General features: G+C 39.5%; 1 protein-coding gene across 7 annotated transcripts in view; it reads right to left on the bottom strand.

Moving 5' to 3' along the window:
* The window catches only part of HIVEP2 (HIVEP zinc finger 2), a 196,715-nt gene that overhangs the window by 54,943 nt on the left and 116,917 nt on the right, over positions 1 to 24,855 (bottom strand). The window contains exon 4 of one of the 7 annotated variants that reach the window (XM_047770064.1): positions 17,970 to 18,022. The exons of 5 other annotated variants lie outside the window; for them this stretch is intronic. The gene's annotated coding sequence lies outside the window, so the exon portion shown is untranslated. Of the gene's footprint in view, positions 1 to 17,969; positions 18,616 to 24,855 lie in introns of those variants that run through there. One more of the 7 variants, XM_047770067.1, reaches the window with a different exon arrangement.

The following is a 24,855-nucleotide window of genomic DNA, read 5'->3' as shown; positions in this document are numbered from 1 at the left end:
TCAAAGGAATTGGGAATAATTAAAAGTGAATAGCACACATGGCCAGCCTCACTCAATATCAGAAAAATATTGAACTAGATCGATTGTCCCACCAAGGGTGGGGTTTTGGAAGGTATGTACAACAACAGGTTCCAGCTCGATGGCAGCATAAATTGCAGAACATCAGGGTCCACAATTCTAGTCCCTTTGGGGCCAGGGAGGTAATGGAAATGTGTGGAGTGGCATGGTGAACCCAAGAGAGGAATGTCTAAGAGCCAGATGTCCTGCTTTCACATGAATTTAATGTGAGGGACTGGGCTTGTCCCCCCGGAATTCATACATTGAAATCCTAAACCCCAAGGGGACAGCTTTAGGAGATGCAGTCTTTGAAGGTAACTGGGTCACTATGGTGTGGCTCTCATGCTGGGATTAATGCCCTTGGAAGAAGAGACCCAGGAGCCTTTGTAGCCCCTCTCTTCGCATCATGTGAGGACACAGTGAGAAGATGGCCCTCTGCAAGCTGGGAAGAGGGCCTTCACCAAGAACTCGACCATGCTGGTACCCTGATCTCGGACTTCCAGCCTCTAAAACTATGATAATACATATCTGTTGTTTATACCAGTCCATCATATTTCTGTGATAGCAGCCTGAGAGGAGGAAGACAGATGGCCAATGGGAGAAGGGCAAAGTCAACATTCTTTTAAGGAAACACAGCAACCTAATAAGGATGTGTGCCTATGTATAAGGCCATTTCACCTCATTTTGGAGAAAGGCTGAATGAATCACTACAGGAAAAGTGCAAGATGTATTTTGAAGAGACTTAAGAAAGATGAGTGGGAGACTATCAGTCCTTTTCATTGACTCCATAAGGTCTGACCACCACCATTTCAGCCCATGCCCAAAAAATAAAAAGAATAAAACAAGAAACATAGTCAACAAAATCCTTTCGCATAGCACTAACAGAATGTAACCTTGTATAATGCTAGCTTGTGAGTTATCTACCCTTTAAGATGAACTAGATGTAAAATGTAGACCAGGGAACTGTAAGCAGAAGGGTAATTACTACCCAACTAGTATCCATGACCCTGGGCCACTTCTGGCTGCCCCAGCATCAGGGCACAGCCTGTGCTCCCCAGGAAGGAAAGGGAAGCAACTAAGGCCAATTTCCAAGGAGCCCTCCAACTCCTCCACATTCTCTGAGATTCCAAAAAGCCTCAGAGAGTATAATGGTAAGAAGGCAAATCCCCTCTCCACCTAATGCAGGATCTTTTGACACCATGGAACTTGCTCTTTCTTTTGCTGTTAGAGAGGAGCAGAGAGGCAAAGGGGTTCCACCTTCAATTCATCTTGATTTTCTCTCTTATCAAGTAGGCAGTTTTACAAAAATAAATCTTCCACTCTTCTTCTGAAAAAGGAGTTTATTTAGAAAAAAAGACTCCATGTGAAAGCAGTTTCCAGAAGGAACATTATTCATAATAGCCAAAGACTTGAAACAAATCAAATGTCCACCAACTAGTGAATGAATAAATAAACAGGATATACCCATACAGTAGACTATTACTCAGCCGTAAAAAGGAAGTACTGAAACATGTTCAACAGGGATGAAATTTGAAAGCATGCTGAAAGAATCTAGAGACAAAAAGATTACATATTGTCTAATTCTATTTATATGAAAAGTCCAGAATAGAAAAATCCATAGAGACAAAAAGTAGATTAGTGGTTGGCTGGGGGTGAGAATGGGGATTGACTAAAAATGGGTATGAAGGATTTTGATGGAGTGATGGAAACGTTGATAAAACGGACTGGGGAATTCCCACTGTGGCTCCGCAGTAATGAACCCGACTAGTATCCACGAGCATGCGGGTTCAATCCCTGGCCTTGCTCAGTGTGTTAAAGGTTCCAAAGTTTTAGTGACCTGTGGTGTAGTCACAGACACGGCTCGGATCTGGAATTGCTGTGGCTACGGTGTAGGCCAACAGCTGCAGCTCCAATTTGACCCCTACCCTGGAAGTTTCCACTTGCTTCAGGTGTGGCCCTACAAAGCAATAAATAAATAAATAAATAAATAAATAAATAAATAAATAAAAAGAGGGAGCGAGAGAAAGAAAAGAAAAAAAATTGACTGATGATGATGATAGCACAGCTTTGTAAATATACTAAAAATTACTGAATTATAAATTAAAAAAAGAAGACAATTTCCAGAGGAGGTCTGAGAAGGCTAGGTGTCTCTTGACCTAGCTTCACCCTCTCATAATTTTTTTTTTTTGCCTTTTCTAGGGCCACTCCCATGGCATATGGAGTTCCCAGGCTAGGAGTCTAATTGGAGCTGTAGCCGCCAACCTACACCAGAGCCACAGCAATGTGGGATTCCGAGCCGCGTCTGCAACCTACACCACAGTTCACAGTAATGCTGATCCTTAACCCACTGAGCAAGGCCAGGGATCGAACCCTCAACCTCATGATTCCTAGTCGGCTTCGTTAACCACTGCACCACGACAGAAACTCCAAAATTTTGAGCTCATATTCAGGCATACTAGAGCTCTTCAGACTCTGTATACATTTTATTCTGCCATCTGCAAAGGACCCAAAAGGAATTTGATAGACTTATGAAAAACCAATATGTGGGGTGCCAAGATTCTCACCGTTCGTTCATTTAATATTGAGCACATACCATGTTTTAGGTGCTGTGCCTGGTGCTGGGTCTATAACGGGGAAACAAATGGACATGACCTCTGCCCTAGAGAAATTCTGTTTAGTGAACCACCCTCCCATGACAGGTTAGCCTGACTATTCACTACTTACATATAGACTAATACATCTACCCACTTACTTCCACCTTCATTTAAAAAGCAACATTTAGGCCTTGGTCAATGCCAATATGACCCCATAGCGTGAAGCGGGTCACTGCTCTGGAGATTTGCCCTGGTTCCACTGCACTGTCAGTACTCCCAATGCACTCAGCAGACTTTGGAGAAATAAGGCATGAATAGTTTGCATCCTCAAGTAGCTTATAGTCTCCTTTACGACACAAAATATCTACATGAAAAATAAATAACAACATAGTTGAAAAAGCACTACGGACAATTCAAAACTGCAAATACTTCATAAATAGGGTTCCCAGAAAATTCATTATCCAAACCATCCAAGCAAAGATGGGCACTATTAAATATTTAATATAGAGACTTTCCTTGACAAAGGAAAACTAAGAATCTAAGGTCACTTTTTCCATAAATACCTTCTTAGGAGTATATTCTGCAATTTAAAAATCACATTTAGTTCAAAGAAATATTTATGGAGTATTTTCTGTATTCAAAGCACTATGACAGGCTCTTTCAGAGGGAGACTTTGGAGAGGAATTCACAAAGATAAAATAAGACACAATACTTGACCTCAGAACTTATTCTGAGGGAAATGACATAAAAATTGCTAACATGTTCTGAACACACACCATGGGACATTTCCTATCAAGCCTATGCTAAGCTTCCTGTGTACACTATCACATTTAATCATCAAAACCATTCTCAGAGGTAGGTGACATTATTGCCATTTTACACATGAAGGTTTATTGTGGTTAAGTAATGGTCCAGGGTCACACAGGTTGTAAATAAGGAGCTGGCACTGGAACTCGGGACATCTCAATGCAATGCCCCAGTTCTTAGTCTGTGACAGTCAAGATTAATCCAAGGAGGTAAAAATGTATTTATGGCTGGAATAATCATGAATGGGTAAATGAAGGACAGTGATGTTAGATGTGGTCCTTGAAGAGTTAAAAGGATTTTCAAGGCAGAGATTAGAAGGGGAGGGAACCCAGGGAGGTGGGCTATTGAACGAACAGCCTAGAGATGGCAAAGAGTAGGTGAGCAAGAAGAAGTCAACTTGGCTAGTATTTTGTAGTTTTGTAGAGCGGAATTGAGAATCATAAGGCTAGGCTAATGTTGCCTACATGCTTAATTTAAGCAAATATGAAACTCAGTTTGCATGCCCTGAGTACACTCCATATTTAATTTGCATTGAGGCTGACAGTGCATCCAGGTCAAGATATCTTATAGGCAGACTGCCTCATGATGCTGGACCAAGGGGGCACCTAGAAAGAAGACAAGCAGACACGTATTTCATCCATATACAGGTAGGGAGCCAAGGTGGGGTTGGATGCCATCCTAGGAAGTCCCTGTAAGTTGAAATGATGTAAATCAAATCTTATTTTTCCCTAGAAACAATGCTATAATAAGAGTGACATTTCCTATCAATGTTCCAATAGAAAGCACTCCAAATACCACAGCTAATACTATAGCAAACAAAGGTTAGGTCCCCAGTGTGAGGTTAACTTCTGCCAGAGATAATCAAGGTCCTTCTCTCCTGCTCCTCCTTCAGGACTCCACCCCAGCACCACGTCTTCCTTGATGCCTTCTGAGAACACTCTCCCCACTGCTCCCTGGGCACGGTGCACACGCAGCTTTGGAAGCAAAGCAGGCATTATGCTGTGTTAACTGCTGCTCCCTGGGTCTCTCCTCAATCGGGGCACAGGAGTACGTTTTGCTCATCTCTATAATCCTTCATCCCCAGGGCAGGCTCTGGCCCACACTTGGCTCTCAATAAAAGTTTTGTGGTAATATTTTATTTTATTTTATTTCATTTTATTTTGTGGCCGCACCCATGGCATATGGAAGTTCCCAGGCCAGGGACTGAATCCAAGCCACAGCTGCAACCTGAGCTGCAGCTGCAGCGTTGCTGGATCCTTTAATCCACTGTGCTGGGACGGGGATCATACCCATGCCTCTGCAGCAACCTGAGCCACTGCAGTCAGATTCTTTTTTTTTTTTTTTTTTTGTCTTTTGCCTCTTCTAGGGCCACTCCCACGGCATATGGAGTTCCCAGGCTAGGGGTTGAATCGGAGCTGTAGCCACCAGCCTAGGCCACAGCCACAGCAAGGTGGGATCTGAGCCATGTCTGTGACCTCCACCACAGCTCATGGCAACGCTGGATCATTAACCCACTGAGCAAGGCCAGGGATCAAACCCGCAACCTCATGGTTCCTAGTCAGATTCGTTAACCACTGCGCCATGACGGGAACACCAGATTCTTAATCCACTATACCACAGTGGGAACACAGGTAATATTTTATTTTAAAAGTAGTTAATATTCCAACGTCTTGTCTACTAAGTATATTTATCCCTTTCAACAAACCTGGGATATGCTGCTTAATCTCTCAGAGTAGTAGAACTCAACCTGACATCAGCTCTGCTTCTTACGAGGGGTATCACCTTGCACAAATCACTGAAAGAAATCTCTGAGCCCTTTCCTTCACATCCTCCATGGGGATAACAATACCTACCCTGTAGGCTGTGTGGAGACTCGAGTTTACGCTCATAAGAGTTCCTAGCAATGGGATGGTCCTCAAGAATGACATCGGTTATAAGCACAATGCTAAAAGGACAGATGAAAGTAAATGTTGATACATGTAACTATTTTTCAATGAATATATACACATTGGTTTTTAACTTTTTGGTGTTTTTTTTTTTTTTTCTTAATTCAGAAACCTCATACAGACATAGCCCATATCTTTGGGTCTACAAATCATTTGCCATGTTTCCAATAAGAATCTTGATCCAACAGGCAAAGAAAAACACCCAAAACATGGCACAAGAGGTAAGGTTATAAGATTACATAAGGTCTGTTTTCAATCTGACTTCTATGTCATGGTTTGCTGAGAAGAATTTTTTAAAAAAAAGTTAGCGGGGAGGAAAGAGGATGTTTTCTCCACATTAAATATTTAAAACAGATCAATAAGGGCACTTCGTATCAGAAATTCTGCAACAGTCTTCCAAACAGTAAATATGTAAGAAAATACGTATGCCATATTGAGAAAAACCCACAGGGAAAATGTGTTTCTGAAACGGTCTGCAAAGAAAAGAATCCAGGGGTCTAGCTTCCTGTGTAAACAAATGTCATCACATTCAAAGAACAGTACATCAGGAAATTCTCTGGAAGATGTCTATATTTGAGTGTGCGTTTGTGTGTGCGTGTGTGTGTGTGTGTGTGAGAGAGAGAGAGAGAGAGGCCATCTGACAGCATTCCACCACAGAATGACCTCAGAAGCACTATAAGACAAATCATTAAAAATGCAACACATGTAAACTCTCTTCCATTGTAGATGCAGAGAGGTTAGTGAAAGCAAAATGATCACTTAAGATCAATTTAAGAAACCTGGCTTCTTACAAATAGGAGTAAGTAGGTGGATTTGTCCAAACCACGCTATTTACATCTTCGAAACCCTATCATTTAGTGCAATGGCTAAAATTTCATGCCTGTCACAAGTCTTTCCCCTCCTCCCCCGCCGCACAATGTGGCTGCTTTTGAGAATGTCAGATTGGGAATAAGGAAAAGAAAGAGCCAGTATTTTGAAATCTCACAAACTCAAAACTGAATTTAAATCACACAACTTTGAGTTTATTTGAAAATAGGTAAAAGGTTTCAAAAAGGAACAGCCAATGATACTTTCACATCGTGCTATGAAAACACTTCCTAACACATTCTCTCAACATAGATTTCGCAGACCTAATTCCCTATGTTAGGGGTGTACATGGAGTTAAATCCTTTATTTAGCAATTATCTAATAGCACCTTGAATTCTTCAGGCTAAGGAATATGATAAAAATGAGCAAATCAATACTAAAATAGGCTTTGACTCAGCCTCCGATCAACCTGGAGTAGCAGGAACCAGATGTATTCTTCTGCCTGAAAAGCACCATAAAGGCAGATGACAAAGATATGACAATAGCTTTCAAGACACTGGACACCTGGCAACAAATGACAGTGATCTTTGAGAGAAAGGAAACAAGTGAGGTGAGCCCTGAAACTGCCCCAGATTACTACCTTTTCGCCACGGTCAGGAAGGGAAACTCAGGAAGAGATCAGCAGTCTCCCTGAGTTGAAGGGCAGAGAAGCTAAGGTGGTCAGGGATGACAGAGCCTGGTGAGGAGAAGAAGAGGGTTTCCAATAGCCAGAGTGGACAGCCTCATCATTTACAAGGCATCAGTAAGAGTATTAAGAAGGGCTTTGTTTTAGTAGGAGGAAAGATTAAACCCAGACTACATGTTGCCCTGATTCTGCCTAAGAAAGTTTAAAAACAAGATTAAAAAAAACAAAAACAAAAACATTTTCAAGTCTCTTACCTATGTCCAATAACAAAACTCAAGAATATTTTTAGGAATACAAAGTCTTTGATACCCAACGTGATAAAGTTCTAGCAGCCAATCTAAAATTACCAAGTCTGCAAAGAAGCAGAAAAATATGACCCATAAAGAAGAGAAAAATTAATGTATCAAAAGCGACCCAGAAATGACACAGTTGACAGAACTTGTAAAAAAGGCCACTAAAATTTATTTTAACTGTAATGTTCAAGAAACTAGAGTAAAGAATGAACATGTTAAGTAGAAGCAATTCAGAAGGTATCTTAGAAGGCTCAAATTGAACTTTGAGAGAGGACAATCTCAAAATCAGAGAGGAAAAATATACTGGTTGGCAGATTAGACAGTGGAGAGGAAAAGGCTAGTGAACTTGAAGATATAGTAATAGAAACCACCCAAAGTGAAAGAGAGAGACAAAATACTTGGCCCCACTCAAAGTCCACAATTCCAACAGCGTGTCTGAAAATTAAGAGGGCAATTGTCCTAAGGCTGAGATAAAATCCAGTATATAGTTGAAGACCCATTCATTTTTTTTAATAATAAAATTGTATGATACTATGGACTAGTCTCATGTTCTAATCTTTCTATTGATGGTTTTTACACACTGTTTATAAGACTTGTCACTGCTATAGAACCTTAAATAATGATTAATAAAACTTATAAATAACTTTACAGTTTCAAATAACCACTGTGACTTTACCAGCTACATATATATTACTATATTCTGCTGGAATAAAAACCCATGGGCAGGCCATTAATTTTTCATAATTGCAGAAAATTATGTTAATGCAAGCAAAATTGTTAGGAGGGTTTATGTCACTTGAAGGATTAATTTTTTTTTTTTTCTGAACCATCTTTCAAGTTGCTTCTCCCAGTTTTTGCTGTTGAATCTTCTGGATTCTTAAAACATTCACATTCAAGATTTTATTACCCTAAATACATTGGAAAATAAACATTTTTAATTTTTCTTAAATTTTCCCTTTAATGTAGTAAGAAACAGTATATTGTTAAATCATTTAAAAGCAATAACTTATAAACCACGAGACATCTAAATCTTGATGCCTCTTCATAAATTCAGATGTTTTACAATGGAACATATATTCAGCTCACTTCACATTCTTTCTTTTATTACGTTATAGAATGCATGGCAGGCCATGCTGATCACTGGAGATACAATGATGAATAAGATACAGCCTTCAAAGAGTTTATGGTTTAGGGTCGATCGGTGAAAAATAATTTTATATCATATATGTGGTTGAGTATGGATAAAGCACTAGAGGAAGAGAAGTGAGAAGGTGACTAATTGCCAGGGTGAGAGAAGAAGGAAAAGGGACCTAAGAAAAACTTCACAAGAGGGGCAACTTTACATCTTGAAATATCTATGGAAATTCACCTAATAGAGAAATTGGAAGTGACATTAGAGGCAGAGGAAATAGCAACTATAAATGCACAGACATGAAAAAACAGGATATATTCTATGAATAAATAAATTTGGGTATTACTGAAGTATCAGTTTTGTGAGGAATGACAGTGAAATGAATAAATGATACAGGAATTAAAGCAAAGTACCTTGTATGATATGGTAAGAATCTGAATTTTATCCTAAAGCAGAAAGAAGATTTCTCTTTTAGAAATATAGCTTTGGAAGCAGTGTGGAGAACATATGGGAGTTAGGTGGTGCTTAAGGCAAGGACACTAGTCAAGAGTCTCCTGCAACAATAGTTCAAGGACATACTCTGAGGAACTGAATAGGGCAGAGGAAGGAGGCGCTGATTAAACGGATATTTAGGAAGAAGAGCCAAAATCTGGGAACTAGTTGTGTGTGTGTGTGACATGAAGGTTCACTTCAGGATTCCAGCTGGGATGACTAGAAGGATGATGGGGCTGTTAATGGAAAGAGGGAAGGGGGACAAATCTTGAGGGAAAAACACAATTCTGGACATGCTGCATAGGAAGCTTATTGGGGCTACTTAACCAGAGATATCTAGTATAGACCCAGAAGTGCGGAAGTAGGGACTAGAGCTTCTACCACAGAAAATTTCAATTTTCACTAAACTGAAAAAAATGAAAGGGGATAAAAACACTCGGTCCTTATAAATGTGGAGAATAACAAGAAAAGCAAGGAAGTCTATGACAGAACTCTGCAGTGCAACATTTATTGGGCTGGTGGAGGAACAGAACCAATAAGGGAGAAGACTTAATCAGAGAGAGAAGTAGAAAAACGAGGGGAGAGTGGTGTCAAGAAAACCAATTGAGACTATTTCAAGGAGGAGAGAGTTCAAATGCGACAGAAGAGTCACATTAAACAAGAAATAAAAGGCAGTCACTGCCATGGCGCAATGAGTTAAGAATCTGACTACAGTGGCTCAGGCCGCTGGCTATGGAGGCGCTGGTTTGATCCCCAGCCTGGCACAGTGGGTTAAAGGATCTGGCGTTGCTGTAGCTGTGGTATAGGCTATAGCTGTGGCTTGGATTCAATCCCTGGCTGGGAATTTCCATATGTCACAGGAGCTGCCACTAAAAAAAAAAAAAAAAAAAAAAAAATGAAATATGTCCACTAGACCTGCCAATCAGGAGAACTTTAGTATGAAAATTCACAGTGGAGTATTCCTAAAAAGATAGGAGATAAAGTACCTAATATCGCTAATATAAATTAATCATTAAGAATTTCAGTGACAGAGGGTTTAGTCAACAGATTATATTAATGTTAATAGGAACAACTGTGATTTTTAAAGAGTAATTATGGAGTACTTACGTCAGGCACTGTATTAAGCACTTCATGTGCATTATTGTAATTCTAGAAAGTGTTAGATTTCCATCAAATTGCTCATCTTCTAAACAAAATATCCAAATTGGTTATCTATACTTCAAGACTAAGACTATGTGGAGTTATCATCATGGCTCAGCAGAGAGAATCTGACTAGCATTCAGGAGAACACAGGTTCGATCCCTGGCCTTGCTCAGTGGGTTGAGGATCCGGCGTTGCTGTGAGCTGTGGTGTAGGTCGCAGATGCAGCTCAGAACCTGTGTTGTTGTGGCATAGGCCAGCAGCTGTAGCTCCGATTTGACCTCTAGCCTGGGCACCTCCATATGCCATGGGTGCAGCCCTAAAAAGACCAGAAAAAAAAAAAAAAAGAAGGACTATGTCTTGTCTCATGCTTCCCTTTTCCTCCTATTTAGGAAAGGAAACTTTGAGCAATGTAGTAAAAATTCACTATCTTTTGAAACTCTTAAAAGTATACTGACTTCTTGCTATAGGCACGACTTCATATTAGACCACAGAAAAGATTTTTTTACACTCTCAAATTCTACACAAGTTTAGGGGTTCACTGAAGAGACAAGAATTTCAGGTGAAAATTTAAATCATGGCTTGAAACATCAATTAGGTACCCCGGCATTTATAATCGTACTACATAAGCTTAGGAGAGGAGCGACTGCTATGAGCTAGTGTTGTGAAAGAAATATTTATGCAGCTGGTAGAAGTTAAATAAGGGCTTGAAAATTCTGACAGGCAGAGACAAGGCTTTCCAGGAGGTGGAAATGCCTGAGTAAAGGAATGGCGTGCATCTCTCGAGTGCCAAGAATTCATGGCCAATGATTTATTGAGCAAAGCCTTCAACTGTACTTGTCTTTGCCCCCAATTCAGCCCATTTCCAACATGTATTTTTCCTTCCCTATATTTCCTAAATTGAATTCTTTGTATCTCACAGGCACAAGCCTCTGTTCATCTTCTGTCCCAACTGACAACCTCCTCACCACCCAACACCATCAGCACCTCTATGGATCCTCAGTTGCATTTCTGCAGCAACTTCCACTGGTCCGATTCACCAATTGCTTCAGCCAGTGTTCTCCCCACCATTTACTAGTACTCTGAATATTAGGACTAACAGCTTCTTTCTTGATGGCAAAAACCTTCCCCAGACCACCAGATACCATGCCCTACTTTCCACATTTTTCTTTCTCCTCTCTGCACTCTCTCCACTTTCTCCAACCTTACTCAGTGCTGTGTCCTCACACTAGTTTGCTCCAAGACCTCCTGCAGCCAACTAGACATCTCTCTCTTCCAATCCTCCCAGGGCCCATAAAGTCATTCTTTATGCTCAAGGCTCTAAATCAGAATTTACTGCTTGGAAACCATTAATCACATATAGAAAGAACAGAGCTGACTACCACTGCTGAGTTATTCAAGTATTAAGACAATGTGGTTTGATGTACTTTTTAAAAATTTCAGTTGCTTTTAAAAATATTTGTAACAGCTGCAGGATACACACACACACACACACACACACATACACACACACAGGGAGAAATGGAGAAATGGGAGTGAAAGAATGATAGCTCCTTAAAGACAGGCCACATTTTTGTTCAACTTAAATTGAAAAACATTAACAAGGGCATGTCAGGAATTAATTCAAAGAAAGGCAGATCAATATCTCCTTCAAGCTATGGTTCAACCTCAGATTCTAAATAATAAAATATACACCAAGGCTTTGGGAGCCCACATTTTCTTCTGAGAGTCAGATAATGTATAGATACATAACATTTTAGTAATGTAACAGCACTTATTTTCCCCAATTCCTTGGTGACTAACCTGACTGAAATCTCTAGCCAAAATACTGTGGCTCTGATTTAGAATATACTCCGGATGTAGCCAAATACATACTTTCAGTTTGAAGCTGTGTTCTCTCACTAAATTTTACTGCAGCTATATGCATTGCTCTTCTGAGATGATGAGTGGTCACATAAACATGATAAAATTACAATTACAAGCCCAAGTCCAAATTATTTTGTTTCTAATAAGCATGATACTATCACTATTAATTTAACAAACAGGAAATGCTTATGCGTCTTAAACACTATGCTGGATATAGCACGCACCAAGGGAAATAAAACATCACTGATACGATACAAGAGCCTCCGAACGCACACCTTTAGTAACCAATGCATGACAACACAACTTTAAGAGTAAAGGAATTTGCAAAGCAGTAGAGGAACACTGCAGGGAAAGTGGAAAAAACAAAAAACAAAAAAACCTGCAAAGAGAAATTGCCAAAAGATGCGTAAGAAAGTGACACTGAAGCTACATCTCAAAGAAGGAAGGAAAGAAGAGAATGAAAGGGAGATATATAGAGCATGGATGATTTGCCAGACACACAAGCGATATCTTATCCCCTGTTGCCAGCATTTTAAAGTGATGAAATTGAGGCAGGGCCCCAAAAGTCACTTGCTAAAATGTCACAGAGCCAGCTTCAATGCCAGCTTTGTATGTTCTGTCCACTGTACAAGCTCCCTTCCATTGACAAGGAAGTATTTTCCAGGTGGAAAAGGGAAAGAATTATGATTGCTAATGTTTCTTTAAAAAAGGCCTCTTATAACATCTTTACTTAAACTGAATTAATATTTTGTCCTATCTGTCCATCAAAAGCTCTAAAAACCTAGTCCAAGAAAAAATGCCTAAGGTCCAAGGTCACTTAAGAGATCTGTGAAACTTTAAAAACTGCAGGTAAAATGCGTTTTTTTTGGTTTTGTTTTGTTTTTCTGGGAGAAAGGGTCAAAAACTTCTATCCGAGTCCTAAAGAGGTCTGTGAACCCTTCCCCACAAAAGGCTAAGAACTATTGATTTACAGAGTGTTTTGCTAGGCTTTTTAGCATTTTCCTAAGAGCTCACCAAATAGGTAAAATCTAGTTTCATATGTGAAGAACTACATTTCATATAAAGTAGGAAAGAGTATTAATAGACTCATAATGTACCAACTTGATAATGACACATTGAAGTGACCCTTTCCCATGTTTCTAATAAGTACGCAGGATGTTAACAGTGAAAGGATCATTTAGAAAGCTAATTTCCTTTTCATCATGCTTGTTAAGTGTTTACTTTAATTCACATCCTGTGTGACCCTATGGGAAAATTTTTAACTAATACTGGGGAAAATCCCATAGGGTTACACAGGATGTGAACTGGGCCTGTACTGAACTACCTTTGGCTTGAAAAATAAAATTAGATAGGTGAGTTTCACTTTCTGTTTGTCATAAGTTCCACTTTCTGGTTCCCAAAGTTTAGATTCAGAGCCTCTCTGCGTTTCTGAAATGGCAGCGCAAGAAAGTCTCGCGATTCTCACTCTCTTTTTTAAGGGATGATGTCTCCGGGTGGTAGAGAGAAATCCTTTTTGCAAAAGATGCACATGGGCCATGGTGCCCGTCCGGGCCAGCCTGCTGGAGCAGCCCCAGCGCGCTCCTCCCATACCTGTGCTCACACAGCTCAACTGCCCTTTCCATTTCCTGTGGAGAACACACATCATACCACTTCCCCTATAGAAAAAAGAAAGCAGCCCAGCTTAATTGCTGATGGAAACACTGTCATACTTTCCACTGGCCAAGCTTGAAACCATTACTGATCTAACCTTCATTAATTTTTCCACAACAATTTGCAGAAATGTCAGGAAGCAGCTGCATGAAAACTGATTAATTGTCCTTATCACCACTGCTTCACCAGGCTATATATACATATATTTTTTTTCCAGTTTAAAAATAAAAGTTGGGATTTTTCTGTTTTGATTGGTACTGATGGTGGTATGTCTTCGTCTAAAAAACCCAGATCTATTTTTGACACTTCCAGTGGCCCAACATTTTCAAATCTGGAGGAGACCCCATAAAATCTGGCACAGCATCCATGAGGGAAAAGATTGCTTCCTGCCGATTACTCACTTATATCTGTTTAAACAGACGCTAATGAATTCAAGTCTTAGGGCAACACTGCATTTATTAGTCAATCATAGAAGCTAAAATTCACTTCCGAAATGTGAGTTAGAAAATCAAGTGCCCTTTTTCTATTTTTTCACTTTCTTTTCTCCCTCATTTTAGCTTGAGCTACACCATCTGTCTCAACCTATCAAATAATGTGCTGTGCATGGCTGGCAAAACCAGTGGAACAGTACACCTCATAACCCCAAGTATGTAACCAGTGAGCATCTATAAAGTGGTATGCAACAGAGTCTGGCCATCTGGGGATAACTGGTTACAGCAAGCTTAGCTTCTCAGCCAGCCCTTGGATTTGCAGACGTTTAACTAGTTGCCAAACATCAACTAGTGTTCAAGAAGAGAAATACTAGCATTTTTTTTTCAAAACACAGGAATTCAGATATAATTTTCTGAATTTTAAATTTTCAAAGATGTATTTGCCAGTGTTGCTGATGAGATGACTTCAACAGCAAAGATCAAAGCACTGTCAATGTCCCTGAATTGGAGACAGAGTCAATCCAAATCAAGTATTTTGCAGCACTACTAAACTTTTGGGGGTATGAATGTGTTTTTCCTTCACCAGATTGCCTGAATACATAGAAGCAGGAGATTAAAGCTGCACAGATTTTGAACCAAATGACACAGTACCTTTCAGAGACAGCTCTGAGACTGGAAAGAGTTCCTCTAGTATTGCACTAAAATAATTCAAAGGCTCCCTTCATCCTAGATATGCAGGTTCCTAGTCCAATCCCAAACCAAAGAAAAACAGAGACTGGACAATAGTGTAAGTCACTGAAATAGTAACTGGCCACGTGGCGCAGTGGTCCAGATCACGGATGCCAGAGCCAGGACACCTCTTTCGAACCCCATCTCTGACACTACATAGACATATAAATAACTTCAGTTATCTGTGCCTTAGATTTCTCACCTGTGAAACAGGGGTAATGATAATATTGTTAGAACTGGTAAGAGAAGGTGCTTAGAGATGGCACTAAGAAGTGCAGTATAAACATTAGTACTCTATTTCTCTGTTGACATTTCGGCCTGACATTAGTCTAAAAAGGAGGAAACCATGTAACAGGAGTTCCTTAATTAACTTAAAAAAGCCCGTGGGGGTGGGAGAAGAAAGCCAGCCGGGTGGGATGAAAAGATTTCCTCTGCTAGGATGGGGATACCGACATTGCCTGAAATACCACCACTAATATGGGGTCAAGCAACCAGGATTCAATGTTTTACTCTTTCTGTTGCCACCTCAGGTAACTTAGGACCCATGCTTTGTGATGATGTGGGACCCAGGGACAAGCACTGTAGAGATGACCGAACCTCACCACCCCCACCAGTGGGCCTGGAGGTGAGAGGTGAGAGGAAGGGCACCACAGGCCAGGGAAGGACAAAGAAGGAAGCTGACTTGGCCTCCATCATCATAAAAGGGTTTGCTGAGTTAGACAAAGGAGCTCGTTCCCCTGACACCAAGACCAGGACTGAGGTGCCAAGAAGCCACACAGAACAGGAAGGACACCACTTTTAACCCCTGTTCTGCTGGATGACCTTAAGCAACTCACTACCCTCTTTAAGGCCTTGACTTTCTGCAGTAAAATGGGAGATTTTAACTAGATCAGAACTTCTCAACCCTCTGGTCACCATGAACCCCTTTGAGAGCTTGATGAAGCCTGGGGATCCCTTCTTAGCATAATGTTTTAAGCTCAAACACATAGTGTTATAAAGGATACCAATTATAATGAAATAGTCACCTCAAAAAAAATTTTAAAACAAATATGTTGACAGGAATGTATGTGACTCTATTAAAAAGTAGAAACAAGATATAGCGAAGGAGAATAGCCACCATAATGCTGAGTAATCATAATTATAAAGATACTTTGGGATAGTATTCGAAACAGTTATATGACATGAAAATACCTGTGATTTCTACTGGTGACAAAGTCACAGACACTGCTAAAATTACTGTTATCTGTTGCCTACAATAATGGAGGGTGTGCTGAGGTTCAGTGAGATGTTCATGAAAATAAAGTTTTAATTTTTTTTTAACCAAATACTCAGACACTCTGAATTCTATTCATTTCTGGTTAAGATCCTCAATTTAGGTGATAATAATTCCCTTTATAATTCCAATGATCTAGGATCAATGACTAAATTGCTTCCCTAGCTTCCTCCACAGAGAATATTCACAAAAGGAAATGGATCAATCCTATCCTTTCCCATGTGTGGGAGAAAAACAGATTTATGGGATAGAAGTGTCTCTCCTCATCCCCATGGAAGTGAAGGGAGTATTTATTGACTTGGAAATGAGCTACCCAAACACTCCCAGACCCTCTCAGCCTACAGGCATATAGAGATGAAGTGGCATCAACACCAATTAACCACAGCTCCTGTTCCAGCCCCACCTGCTCATACAAGACCCCCAGTCCCCTTGAAAAGTCCCAACCAAGTATTTCTAGGATGCCAACAAGGGGGACTTACAAGAGCCCACAGGGAGTCTGACAGCCAGTCACAACACCATCTGCCGTTTCTTCCTTCCTGTGCCAGCTCCCCCTAGTGTCCTCAGGAAGGAACTGTTCTGCTTCCTCTGCAGATGGTGCCCCTCAGGAGTAAGCTACAGCAGCAGAGCCCGGACTTTCAGGCAGGAGGGGTTCCTGCCTTGGGTCCCATGCTTTGCAAAGCCCATATTCCTCAAATACACAAAAGAAATGTATCGACAAATACATGGACACCCTTGTCACTGGCATCTAGTTGTAGCCCTAAATGTCCCAGCTCTTGATTACATAGCTGTTTAGACCCCAGGAAATGCTTTTCCACATCTTGTGCCCAGTCTCTTTGCTCTAATCTAAAAGTGACTGACTTCAAGTGCCCTGAAGGCTTGTGGGTTGTGACACTGCAGAGTGTAGAGTTTGGCATCATTTCAAAGGCAGAGGAGATGTAAGCAGCACTAATGCTTAAGACAAGAGTATCTGGTCAGTCATTTCTCTAGAGTGGCATGCAAACAACAGATTCTTATTTAGCAAAGTAGAGTAATGCCAAGCACCCCTCTTCTTGCTTCTCTTAGTGTTCCAATCAGTGATTATAGAATTATTAGTAAATTTGTGCAGTATTTGGAAAAAAATGCAAACGGTACCTCAGGAATATATTGCACGTAAACAATTCTTACACTTAACTTTGTGAGGATGTAAAGTGCATAAGGCATGATACTAATTCTTTACATTAGCAACTAAAAGAACGCTGAATCCTAAACCTGTATATAGATTTACTTCAATTAAAACATTTAAGAAGACTTAATGACATTTCTAGAAAATATATTTACATGCTTCAGCTTTGCTTAAATAATTTAGATTTTATATGTTTTCCACATCCATTATCATAGGGATTTGTCTTGTCATTTTAAAGTAATTTTGGATATTTAATAAGAAAAATAGCTTTTTTTTTTCTTTTTATGGCTGTACCTGAGGCATATGGAAGTTCCCAGGCGAGGGATCGAATATAGCTGCCAGCCTGTGCCACAGTCACAGCAACGCAGGATCCATGTGTCTTTGACCTATACCACAGCTCATGGCAACGCCAGATCCTGGACCCACTGAGCACAGGCCAGGGACTGAACCCACATCCTCATGCATACTAGTTGGATTCATTTCTGCTGTGTCATAATGGGAACTCCAAGAAAAATCACTTTTTGAAAATAGTTCAGTTGTTGAATTTTCACTTACTCTAATTTACACAGTTGAGTGATATTTTGTATACTCTGAATACAAGTAACATTTTATTTTTATACCTCTCAGGCCTTTGAAAATGAATACAAGTCAAAATCTTGGTATAAGTAGCTTCTTTTTTTGGAGTTCAGAAACTCAATAGACCAAGGGGGTGGGGGGGAGGAGTAGAAAAATCTAAAAATAGTCAATCTGCTTAAATGTTTAAAACTTGCAACAATGAAAGTAAGCAAACTTTTATCAAGCATGACCCACATAAAATTCACTAACAGGACATTACAAATTCTTTATTTAATGAGGATTTAATTACTATTCAAAAGAACAAAAAGGAGCCAGAAAATTATTCTCACCAAATCCACAACTTCAAGGAGTCAGATGAAATCCCTCCAACTTCATATTCTTTCTATAAATAAAGAGTCATCACTGATCAAGTTAAGAAGAATGCATGCAGGTCTCCATTTGAACTCTTGCCCTGGAGGCCCCATAAATATTGGTGGCAACAGCATAAGCCTAAGCTGTTTTTTTTAAAGTCCAAACCAAGCTTAGCTTTTCACCAACTCTCCTTCAAGACTGTCATGAAAGCAGTCCACCAGGTTTTTGTCTCCACCCTTCCTTAGACTACCACAGATTATTATGTTAAACACAGAAAGGATTTTAGGAGTTTTGTAGATATATATGGAAATCCAATTTATACATAAAAATTAAAAGGATGGGTGGTGGAATAAGGGAGGGTTTTGAGTTACTTGCCCAGGGTCTATAAACAATTCTATGAGATTCCAGGGCAGGAACTTTGATGGTTTCCTGACCTTTCAACCACTGGCTTTCCCAACTTATCACTGCTCCTGACCCACCACGGTTAACTGCCCACATAATGTTTATGGGTTGCAATGGAACATTGGTATTATTCAATTCAGAAATCACTTAAAGTTTTGATAATGTTAGGAAAGAAAACTTAGACATCACTCAGTTATCAAGAGTCACCCTTGTCTTGAGTTATTTTATATATTACTACATGTATAAACTCAAGCATGTCTAATTATAATAGACATTACAGAAATTATACAGAACATTTCCAAACATAATTTTCTATATCTACAAGAGGGTTTAAGTGATAATGATATTACAAGTAAAAAGATCTTAAAATGTGTGCTTCAGAAAATGTTAACTAATTACATCTGTTCTGAGGAATAATGCACAGTGCCAATCTTCAAATGGAATTAATTTATTTTAATTTAAATTTTTATCATATTACTAAAATGCATCAAACATATGCATGTAAAATGGGGCAGTTTAAAAATGATAAGTAATTATAATACTAGCAATGTTTAAAATAAAGCAATAAATGTCTTCAAATAACGATTAAGCTTTCTTTGTTCATGGGTCACCTCTATATTCTAAGCAAAATCCTAAGTAAACAGATATTATATCCGAGATATCATACAGGCCAACCATATCTGTGCCCCAAAACACAAATATAAAATATCTGATATAAACATTTTTTCAATATCCATAATTAGCTCTTTAAAATAAAATGTCATCATAAAATTCTTACTGAAGGATAAATTTTCATGACATATATGTTTAAATAGCTTAAGAACACATAAATGTAAAAGCACACTGAAAAGACTATATACCTTTACCTGTAAATTATCAAAGGATTTTTTAAATTTAATTTTTACTTTGCATTGGAGTATAATCGATTTACAATGTGGTTTCAGATATACAGCAAAGTTATATATGTATATGTATACATATATCTCCATTCTTTTTCAGATTCTTTTTCCATATAGATTACTGCAGAATATTGAGTAGGGTTTCCTGTGCTAATCAATAGGTCTTGGTTGATTATTTACTTTATATATAGCAATGTGTATATGTTAATCCCAAACTCTGAATTTGTCCTTCTCTCCTGTGTTTCCCCTTTGGAAACCAAAAGTTTGTTTTCAAAGTCTGTGAGTTTGTTTCTGTTTTGTAAATAAGTTCATTTGCATCATTTTTTTATATTTCACATATAAGTGGTATCATATGATATTTGTCCTTCTCTGCCTGCCTTACTTCACTTAGTAAGATAATCTCTAGGTCCAACCATGTTGCTGCAAATGGCATCATTACATTAATCAATAATTAATTAAAAGGATGCTATTATGTATTTCATGACCAGGAAGCAATTTTCCTTCCACTAACAACAACTTTAAGTTTGCATATGTTGTAATCTTCCCTCCTCATTAATACTATATTTTCCAGTTAAAAACATTTAGTTTACCTTTCACATATCAGAATGGAAAATACAAGTGACTGGTCAACATCCTTCCATCCCTATCCTGGATGAATGAATGAATAAATGATCTAGATACACACATCAGATCAGTTCCTGTCCTCGCCTCCGTGGCCACAGATAAAAGGTATAAGAAATATATGTATGCAATTTAGACAAAAATACCAAAGTGAAATTAACTTTTTTATTTCTCTCTGGAATTAAAAAAAAATCACCTAAACATTTTATTTTTATTAAGTACTTTTAAATTTGAATAGGTGCATTCTTAAAGTATGCATACTAAAACTTTCAAATTAACAGTTTATTTTAGTAAATGTCTTTTAAAACAATGTTAACTCCAAAAACTCAAAATTTCATTTAGACATAGCAAAAATGATTGCCATTTATAAGAAAAGTATTGTCATTAAAGCAAATATGATACATATATATTTTTACTTGATTTGGAAACCAAAAACCCTCAAGATTAACAATTCTAGGGCAAAAGTTCCATACGTTTCTTAGTTCAACTTAAATTTTTTTTTTTGTCTTTTTGCCATTTCTTGGGCCACTCCTGCAGCATATAGAGGTTCCCAGGCTAGGGTCGAATCGGAGCTGTAGCCACCGGCCTACACCAGAGCCACAGCAATGTGGGATCTGAGCCACATCTGCAACCTACACCACAGCTCACAGCCACGCCGGATTGCCGGATCCTTAACCCACTGAGCAAGGCCAGGGATTGAACCCGCAACCTCATGGTTCTTAGTCGGATCTGTTAACCACTGTGCCACAACGGGAACTCCATCAACTTAAATTTTTGAACTATTTAAAATAAAGGTAAATACGGTGGCATGTTAGACCTGACCTCAAAACATGTGTGCTGAAAAAGCAAATGGGGTCAGGGGGCGGGGGGGGGGGGAGGGGGGCGGAAATGAAGGTCTTATCTTCTCATACACGACCAAGATGATATTAAAACAACATAAATCTTACAGACACAAACCTATCAACCACAGTTGCTAGTTAGAAAAGAAGTAGAAAATTATAAATATGAAGGCAAGAAGTAATAAAAAAAAAAAGAGTAAAAAGAGAACGTATTACCTGATGAGGAACATATCCCTAAATTCTCAGATTTATCGTGCCCTGGGAGACCCTAAAAAAAAAACTCCATGGCTCGTCCCACTTCTGAGTTTGATTTCTGGTTGAAAAGATCTTGACAATGCTTCCAAAAGTAGAAGATGGCCCTACATATGGGGGATTCCCTGAGGATATTTCTATGGATACACATAAAAGCACACTGACCCTGTCTATCCCAAGGCTTCTGAGAAGCCAGATGACAAGCAGCCAGATAAAGCATCCTGCCAATTCGATTCTCAAGAAAAAGGAATCCCAATGCTGTAGGAGGTTAAGTGTAATGAGAACATGTGACAATTTCTCTGATGAGTCCCCTACCATTAATCTAATAATTAGATTATTGTTTTATGGCAGGTGGAAAGCATTTTAGGGTTCATAACGGCAGGAAACAGCCTTGAGGGGTAGAGCCAGGAGTATAAAATACTCATAAATGTATTTGCATCATGCTGTATAGTTATACCAGAAGAAGCCTACTTACATTGGCTAACCCATATGAAGAACTTACCTTACGTAAAATGTTACCATTCTTTTCTCTACTCAATTATATTTCCCAGCACCCAGCCTGGGACAAAATAGGAACACAGTAGACATTTATTGATTGAGTGATCAAGTGGGTGAATGGACGAATGAATGAATGAATGAATGATTATAAACACACACTTATCATGTGCATGTACGAAGAAGCATTTGTGGGGTGAAGAAGCAACTGCCTCCACTCAACTACTCCTTTTAAACTCCTTTCATTCCTTCTAAGTTATAGGGTGGTCTGATACAATTTAAAATTTCCCTCTGTAGTAACATGGGTGCCTCCCTGAAAGTTCTTTTATTGTGCCCAATTTGCTATATTAATTGATCTAAAAAAAAACAAAAATCAACTAAACAAACCCTTGATACAAATATTATCCCTTTATATTCTGTAGTAATATGCTATTCATCTTAACAAAGCAATTTCAAAAATTTTCTTTAAGTTCTATTGTTATTCCTAAATAAAAGCATCCCACCACCACCTACTAGATGACTGAATCCCCGCCCTGTTTCCTCAGGGTGAATGTGACACAATATGCCTGTATGTGACAGTCTGTTGTGTCTGTTTATTGGCACAAGAATATCCTTGAGGACCGGAAAAGAACCAGGGTTTGTGTGTGTGTGTGTGTGTGTGTGTGTGTCTGCGTGTGTGTGTGCACTTCCTTGGATTGTTCTCCGTAGAAATCTCCCTCCACATGGGACAAGTGCCAAGGAGAGCCCGAGGACTTCCCCGACCCTGAGCCAAGGGTGTGGCAAATGTGCTCACCCAAACCAGACAGTGCCTAAAGGCCAGGGGTGGGAAGGAGGAAGGAGGAAGCGAGGAAGAGGGAAGCTGGGAGTCAGTGTTGAAATCCTGGACCTGTGAGAAAATCATCCAGGAATCCAATATGTTTGCCAGAGTCTCAAGTTTGCAAAGATTTCTCAGGACTAACGTATTCCAAGAGGTACCTCTAAGACCAGCCAGTGCACCAAGATCTGAGGTTTCTATAAACTTGACCTATCAAGGATAAACCACTGAGGAAAGCTCAGCCTTTCTTTCACTGATGGAGTTTGATTATACCTTCAGGATAAGTAATAACCTTTAGAATGTTTCCTCACTGGCCCTCCTGAAACCTCTTCAAAAGCCACTCTTAATCCTTACATGGCTAAATGCAGGGGCCCTGTCTTAGATAACCTCGTTACCACTCTGCAGCCCTTGACACCGTGGCGCAGGTCCTCCTTAAACATCGAGCTTCCAGCTCATGATCTGACGTTACCAGAGGCAAGAAGTAAGACCTCCTCTACCTGTAAAGGTCCGCTCCCCTTGGCTTTTTTGACATGTGCCTCTCTTGGTTTTCCTGCTCCATTTCTGAAATTTGGAATCCTCTAGCTGATCTTCCAGGCCCATATGTCTTCTCCCCTAAAAGCATCCCCACTTTTTCAGCATTAAAATAAATACACTCTCCTCTGTGTTTGCCTAACCCTTTGCGCCATCCCTGTGAGCGCACTAAACATGAGCTGCTATGGATGTGCGTTCATGGAGTACATTCATATCCTCAGCCAAATCTCCAGCTACCTGGAGACAGGACCTTCTCATTTTTCTCAGGACACACCTCTAGCCCAGAGAACATTGTCTTGCCTGTGGCTTGGTTTTCCATAAACGTTGGTTGGATTCAGAAGTTTACCAAAGTTGTTGAATGGAGTTTTAACTCCTTCCTCTTCCCCAACCCTCAAGCAGGCAATCATGCGCTAAAACCTATAGACAAACAGTTGCACCATTTCTCCCTCCCTTACATCCTTAATACAACCAACTTAATTCAGAACTTTGTTACCTCTCCCAGAGAGGATCCCAGTGGCTTTTTAGTTTGCCTACCTCCAGGTTTTCTACGTCTTCTCTGTGAGGTCAGGTGAGGTCTATTTCAAAAATATAATCCAATCACCTTATTCCTTAACTCAAAACTGGGTAAAGCGTCTTCAGGGTGTACCAAACCGATGTGCTCATTACTCCTTCAAAGCCTGCGACACTCTCTAAGTCTCTGGGTATTTGCTTTCCTCTTCTTTCAAGTCTCTTCACTAACCAGTGCTGTGTCCCCAGCACACCAGGTTGCTTACATTATCCATCCCATCTCTTTGGCTATGCAGCTGTAATTCTCTCCATCTGTCAAAACCTTGCCCATCTTTAAAGCCTTTCTCAGGAAACACTTCCTGATTTCCGACCCGCACCCCCCACACACATTCCCACAAGAAAATACATGCAATTTTTCTCCTCTGAATTTTCAACAGATTCTATTTATACATTTCTGAGGGCGCTACTTAAGCTTTCTTACAGCCAAGTCAGGTATGTACCAATCTTGCCTCTCTTTTAGGTTTATAAGCAACTTAAAGACTAATATGCAGACATACTCATCCTTGTAGTCCTCCAACCACCAGAACACTAAACTGCATAGAGCAGAAATGCCATAAATATTCATTGAATTTAACCAAATTAAAGCTTTTACAAATAGCCAAAAAAGCTCAGGTTCCATGTAAGAAGGATGGGGGCTCAAGCCAACTGAGTGTTGGCGTCTGTCATGATTGGTGTTCTCAAAATTTCCACTTAAGGCTGATGACAGAATCAAGCTCTGCTACAGTCAATGAATAATTTATTTGTGCACAAAACATTCTGTTAATGGAAATCTTTTTATGGCTCAAGATCTAAAATATATTTACTGCCCTTTAGTTATTAAATGTTTGCTTTAATCATTAGTACACAAGGTAATGACAAATGATAATTACAGGATCATTATATGCTTTTAAACTAATTTAATCAAGAGTATCTCTGCTGAACTTCAAAAATTCCTCAGTGGATGGGGATGGGAGTGGATTACACTGGAACCAGCCACTCACTGCTCCCATCAAATTTAAGAGCCTAAAGATGCTATTGTTAGATATCCCACCGATTGAGAGGATAACTTTCCATTCGAACGGCTAATACTCTTTTTCAATTTCAGTACTCAAGTAAAAATGCCCCTGCTTTCTTGAGCTAGACTGTCTCCATCTGATGCATCACAGGAGGAGAAAGAAGCCCTTGTGTTTGCGAATTCCCTTGATTTTCCAGCATGCGAGAAAGTGTTCCTTTGCTGTGCTATTTCAGCAAGTCGTGAGATGACAATGCCCATGCTTGTCAAAAGGAAAAGATAGCTATTTTTCCTGTATGTTTTTATTTTGGGAGGCTGAGAGGCACACTTCTGGCTGCTGCAAGTATTCTGACAAGTACACATGTTCCTGAGGAGGTAAACCTGTGGGGGATTTTGGCAGAGACAAGGTTGAGAAAAGCTAAAACCACCCTAAGCTCTTGGGAAATATTTAAG

Source organism: Phacochoerus africanus, chromosome 2, assembly GCF_016906955.1.
Source record: "Phacochoerus africanus isolate WHEZ1 chromosome 2, ROS_Pafr_v1, whole genome shotgun sequence".
In the NCBI taxonomy this organism is placed as follows: Eukaryota; Metazoa; Chordata; class Mammalia; order Artiodactyla; family Suidae; genus Phacochoerus; species Phacochoerus africanus.
This window is presented reverse-complemented; position numbering and strand designations above follow the sequence as displayed.